Genomic DNA, 6,743 nt, shown 5'->3' on the forward strand with positions numbered 1-6,743 from the left:
GCGGCCTCTGAGGGCGTTCCCCGGGGTCGGTACCTGTCTGGGGAGTCTCCCGCTGGCCCTGAGGTAATGCCGAGTCCTATGTGACAAGTGCAGGGGGGAAAACCTTGGAAAAAAGCTCCTCAAAAGTGTAGCCGTAGGTGGGTCTGTTGGGTTGTAGAGTCTGCTCCTGGCTCGAGGATGGAGCCTTGGGAGATCATTTCTACTGTCTCTTTAATAGAGAAGCCAAAATAATTGCGGTGAAGCCGATTCCTAAAGGAACAGTAAGTTTACATTTCATAGAATCATAGAGTGGTTTGGGTTGGAAAGGACCCTGAAGATCATCTAGTTCCACGCCCCTGCCCTGGGCAGGGACACCTCCCACCAGCCCAGGCTGCTCCAAGCCCCGTCCAACCTGGCCTTGAACCCCTCCAGGGATGGGGCAGCCACAGCTTCTCTGGGCAACCTGGGCCAGGGGCTCACCACCCTCAGAGGGAAAAATTTCTTCCTGATATCTGACGTAAATCTCCCCTCTTCCAGTTTGAAGCCGTTACCCCTCATCCTATCACTACATACCCTTGTAGAAAGTCCCTCCCCAGCCTTCCTGTAGGCCTTCTTCAGATCCTGGAAGGGGCTGGAAGGTCTCCCCGGAGCCTTCTCTTCTCCAGGCTGAACAACCCCGACTCTCTCAGCCTGTCCTCACAGCAGAGGGGCTCCAGCCCTCTGAGCATATCCATGGCCTCCTCTGCACCCTCTCCAATAGGTCCATGTCCTTCTTGTGCTGAGGATTCCAGAGCTGGATGAAGTACTCCAGGACTACTCATCAGAGCAGAGGGGCAGAATCCCCTCCCTCAACCTGCTGGCCAGATTTCTTTTGATGCAGCCCAGGATATGGTTGGCCTTCTGGGCTGCGAGTGCACATTGTCAGGTCACGTTGAACTTCTCATCCACCAGCACCTCAAAGTCCTTCCCCTCAGGGCTGTTCTTAATTCGTTCTCTGCCCATCCTAGATGTGTGCTTGGGATTGCCTTGACCCAGGGGCTCACCAGGGGTCACAAAGTTATTTTAACACATCGCTTGAATTGTTGGAAATCAAAAGCTTTAGTGTCCATGCGCCTTGTTTTGCACAAAGTTTGGCAGGCTGTCTAAGAATTCCCCCACTGATGCAGTTGCCTTCAGACATGTGTTACCAGTCATTAGTCAGAGTATTTCTTTATTGGCCCCGGGGTGTCCCCTGTTGTTCTAACACTTGCTCTTTGCGAGTATTTGCTATCCCTAATGTTTAATCTTCCTGAAGTACTAGCTTGTGATCATTATACATATTTCTTTCATAATGACTGAAGTTAGGCAAGAAGTCAAAACTTAATATGTCTGTGAGCTCTTGCCAGTATTTTCTGGATTCGTGCCTTGAGAGAAGAACATGAAGAAGTACTGTAAATGGCTCCTTTCCCAGTCCAAATAAAGCATTATTCAGAGTTGTATTCCAGGAATCTTTGTTTTTCACCAGTTTTCAGAAATATCAATGGAACTGTTTGTTATTGCTAGCTAGTATGAAGCTTATGAAACAGTAAGAAATTGTCGGTTTGTTTAGTAGTCATTTATGACTAATTGCCTAGATTATCATCTAAAGCAGGCGGTTTGTAAATAATACATCCATAGTCAGCAAAAGCAATCCACCTTGATTGATTGCCAAGGTCTAATTGAACGGTGATTCTACATCTCCCTCCGAGTCCAAACAGAGAGTTTGAAGTTACAGATCTTCCTCCTCTTGAAACTGCTTCTGCTCCGCGCTGCAGTGCATGGAGCTGCTGGCGGGTATGGCTTTTGGGGAGCAAGAGATAACGAGGAGTGAACAGCATGCTGGAGAGATTATACCGTCTCAACAGATGGGTTAATGGAAATGAAAAATAATCAAGTGCTCATGAGTGTGAGTTGGTTAGGCTATACGCATATCATGATCCATTTAAATTTTTTTTGCAATCAAAAAGGTGGAGTTCAAAATATTTGTTATGTCTTTTTCCTCCCTGGACTTCTTTCCCCAGAAAGTTAGCCACTTCCCTGGAAGGAGTGAGATCTGTAGGAAATATTTGCCAGCTGGGAACATGAGCAAGGTAGTAAAGCTCTTCCCAAAATAATTCAACTTCTTTCTCAGTGTCTTCTTGCAGAGTAAGCCCTTCTTAAAGCCTTTTTTCTTGGCACAATTATTTTTTAGCTATCAGATTTAAATTCTATTATTTGCATGTCAGAATTGTCTAGCTTCCAGCATATTAGACGCCTCTCCTGAGTACTAGGCAAAGATGGATATGCTGGGCTAGAGGAAAGCAAATAGTTTTCTCTGTCTGAAATTAGTGCTGGAAAAGAAATCAGGAAAAATAAGCAATTGGCACTTAAAACTTTTTTAAGTGCAGAGGACTGAAGGAAAGTAGTCCTGATTCTTCAATCTTACAATATTCTTACAATCCTATTTGCCATTATAGTTAAAGTTACACTTTTGCAAAATTCTTGCAGTAGTTTGAAAACCTAGACCTAGAAAATCTACGTTAGAAAGCAGCTTTAATGCAATTTTTTCACGACTTTTGTAGTGTCCCTCTGTTCTGTTTCTCTCCTCATAGATATGACAATTTGTAGCCTGTATCTGTAAACTGGACTCTGGCTGTCAGGGCAGAGACGTCTTCATCACCAAATCTGAGAAGGACACAAAACCCGGACAGGATATGATCTGCCAGCTCTACAGCTCAAGGGTAATCCCTCCGTTCCATGCTTCAAGATTGCTGCTTTGTCACTGAGATGGTGTTTTAATATCCAGTTTAGCCTTGCCTTGATGTGGTCACTCAGCCATAAATAGCATTCACTGGTCATTTTCTTCAGATTCATCATTGTCGAAAGAATTCATTGCTGTCAAAAGACAAATGTCTACTTTACATGTTATTCTGTAAACTCTTGTTCAGAAATGACTTCTAATATTTTGAGACAGAATCACCTTGACAATAGTTCAGGACATTCGGGATAGATGCATTGAACAAGGAAAACTTTATCCCTCATTAGGGAATGAGCATTTAAGTTACTCATTTTTCATGAGTCCCATTAAGCCCTATCGCCTCTTCCAAATAAGTGTCTCACCAAGGTGTTTTTGATTGACGCTTTTAAGTCATGTCCCAAATGAAATCTAATATAAAAATTTCTGTAAGCTTCTAGCTGTTTGGACTTCCAATAATTTGAAGAGCAAAACCTTAATTTATTTTGTTTTATTGTTGACCTTTGGACACACTTTGTTTTATGGACTAAATTTGTTTGACTTTGCATTGACCTCATTGTTATTTTTTAGGGAATGTTCCAAGGAAAGAATGAAAGTCTATGAATGTCTGAAAAAAATAAGAGATGGAAGGGAGGACATGTGGACCCTCTGGCTTGGAGAAAAAGAAAGTAGGAAATCAGATCCTCTTGAGCAGGAGACAGAGTGGACTGACCCACGGGCTCCTTTTCTCTTGTTAATGTTTCATTCCTTCAAACATTCATGCTTGAAGTGAACTTCAAACACTTGGTGAGCTGTATGAAGACCAGCTATGGCTTTAAATGAAGTGGAGAACCTGCGAACACTGGCTGTCATGCAGACCCAAGCTCTAGTTTGGTCAGTGTTAGGGACGTACACCCCAGTAAGGGGCATTTACAGTATCTTTCCCAGCTCAGCATCAGGCTAGACTATGGTAGAAGCATATCTGGCACAGAAGGGAGAGCAGCAGGGCCATCAGCGAGGCTTGTCACCTTTGCTATAGCCATTAATGAGTTACCAGTGTTGTTCGTGTGTTTCAAGCAAGTTTGGAAGCAAATTGGCTTTGTGTACTCCTTCCAAGCCTTTTATTATTGGTAGATTTAAGTTTGATCTGAGGATTTATGTGGTGGTGACATACTGTGACCCTCTGAGGATATTTGTCTATAAAGAGGGCCTTACACATTTTGCTACTTCAGCATCCTCTGACCTTTTGCATAATAGCTTGGTAAGGAAACAAGTCTATTAGCAGAAGTTAATGACAGTTCAATACATAGCAGACAGAGAGACAGAGAAATCATAATAGTTCCACTGTCCAAAGCATCTTTCTCTTGAGAATCTCTAAGCACTTCATAAATACTAGTAATTCATCTTTCTACTATCTGAGCACCATAAATAAAATTATGCATGAAATATTTGAGCAGATTCTGTAGTAGAAGACAGCATGTGTTATATTATCCAGATCAGTGCTGCATACAAGTTTTGGCACAGTTAATACTTCTATAAATACATACCTAATTAATTTTCTGTATTATTCTGGTACTAGTTTTCATGAAGCATTATTTTTTGGGAAAAAAGATAGTTATAAGAAAAAGAAATCTTGGAAGGAAGAAAGTCCTAAGTGCTAAAATATTTTGTTTTACTTCTTTATGAAAAGAAGTCATGGCTTAGCTGATGGCCAGGAAAGGTTCTGGTATGCAGTTCTGGATCATTCCAACACAGAATTAGCTCTACTAATAAGTGGTTGTAGAATGGGGCCTGACTGAGAAAGAGGGTTATCTTCCATTGAAACTGCTGATTTCTCAGAAGTGATGGAATTGGAATGCTGATGAGATTGCAGTGAAGTGAAATTGAAACTGTTGAGCCTCATTTATTGGGTTCTTTAGAGTAATGGGATCAGTATAGGGCTGATCATATTTAGTGCCATTAAATCTTCTGTGCTTAATTAAGATGCTTTGTACATTATGCAGTGTGACCAGGATCATGTAGAGAAGAAGGGAGGAGGCTAATACCTTTCTAACCCTGCATCTTGTTCATTCATTTACAGGATAATGTATGCATGCATCTGACAAATTATTCCATTAACAAGAACAGAGTTAATTCTGCCAGAGAAAAAGACACTGGTAGTAAGAGGTAAAAAGGAGATAACATTTCTAAGCTACTACTCCCAGAGGGGGTAGTGTTTACCTTTTCTCGTACACCTTCATATGCTTGACATAAGTCTTCAAAGCATCTCTCTGTGTTTCCCCAATGCACCATATTTTTTGCTGTTGAATAAATCAAGTGAAGCAACTCAGATGAGTAACAGAATTGGACACCAAAATTGTGAAGAAAACTCCACAGAGGGGAGTTTGTACTCCAGCTTGACAGCATACATTGGATTTGTTTCAATTTTTTTCCTTGAGGTTAAATGCTTGCCGGCTTTTCCTCAGTACACTGATTTGTCTAATAAGATCTTACCACTCCTTCCAAACTTTGCTTGTAATCTTAGATCATCACACCATAACAATTCTATATCTTTACTGTATTTATCTTGTCAGCTGTGATAGACAGGTTTATATTCGTTTACCTAGACATAATATTTGTCCTATTGCAAGCATTTCTCTTGCAATGTTCCATGTTCTTTCTTTGTAAATAAATCGGCAGCAGTGCTGTGGCTGTGCAAGGCATAACTTTTGTAAGGTGATCCAGGAGTATACATTTCTTTTTTACATTTTGCTTCCTAAATCCTTTCCTGTACTAGGACATGAGACTGCTCTAACTCAGCAGTAGGTTGAGCAATAGGAGTTTCTAGGCGTGAATACAGTTATAGCGATATAAAGAAGCAGTAGAGTGATTGAGCTATTGCAATATTAGGGTAGAAATACATCAGTTCAGTTACATTTGTGTTTGTTATCAAAGTTTCCAATATTCTGCCCTTTCTAGGAAACTGGCCACTTTTTATAACTGCATGCAGAAAGATGGCTGTGATACCAGCCAGATGTGGCTGCATATAGAGATGTTATTAATAAAATATGGATAACAGCACATGCTATTATGAAACATAACTATCACATCTGCTCACCCAGTTACACCAGGGTAGTGTGTACTTTGAAATACATGGGTTTGATACTATCTTGAATCACAAATCCAAGCCCCAGTTGCTTGAGGATAAGAGTCTCTCGTTGACCCTGCAACATGAGCATGTATTAACTGGTCGGTCTTCCTTTTTTTTTCCCCCTACAGCCTGTTGGTTGCTACCATCAGCCTCTTTCTTACCACCACTTTCGGGTTGGTTTTGCTCTTTGCAGGTCTCCTGCAGAGTTCCTGGAGCCGGATGGGTGGCCAGCAGAGGGGGATAGACTACACTGAATCCGTGGAAAACCAGTGGCTGTGCTCCTGGACGCTTGCGAGGAGCTTTGCCCGCCTGCAGGAGTCCTCACCTTGGTGCCCAGCTTCACTCCAGTTCTTTGCCTATAGAAGAAGTTCAGTTATCCGTCACCCTCGGTGGAAGTTGCTTGGTAATGGGAGGGGCAGACAGTGGTTCTTGGAGCACAGCGAGTTAATGCCAATTCCTCCTCTTCTTCTACTCCCAGCACCCACTAATATTGATATCAACTCTGCATTCAACCTGAGGATATAATTTCAAACTGACTGTGTTACTGATTTGTTTCCCTCTTTCCAATATATATAAAAAACAGCTGGCATCACTCTACCAAGAACAGGCTGAATACGAAGGCATTTTTTTCCAGCTTAAGTGACTTGTTCACAAATCCTTGTTGAAACCAGCAGCAAAATGCCAGATTTCCTGTCACCTCTGACCTTAGATGCTGGGATCAAGTATAGTGCATCCCCTGACCTGGCTCTGCATGTCTGTCACCTGTAAGATATATTTAACTTCCTAACACACTACATACTGTGCTCTAGGTAGCCATCAAATTACATAGGAATTCAGTTTATATGCAGTTTGAGGCAGGTAGGTGAGGAAGGGCTTTCGCATCAGTTATTTTATCTTATCGGT

The sequence above is a fragment of the Larus michahellis genome, chromosome 18 (assembly GCF_964199755.1).
Source record: "Larus michahellis chromosome 18, bLarMic1.1, whole genome shotgun sequence".
Classification (NCBI taxonomy): Eukaryota; Metazoa; Chordata; class Aves; order Charadriiformes; family Laridae; genus Larus; species Larus michahellis.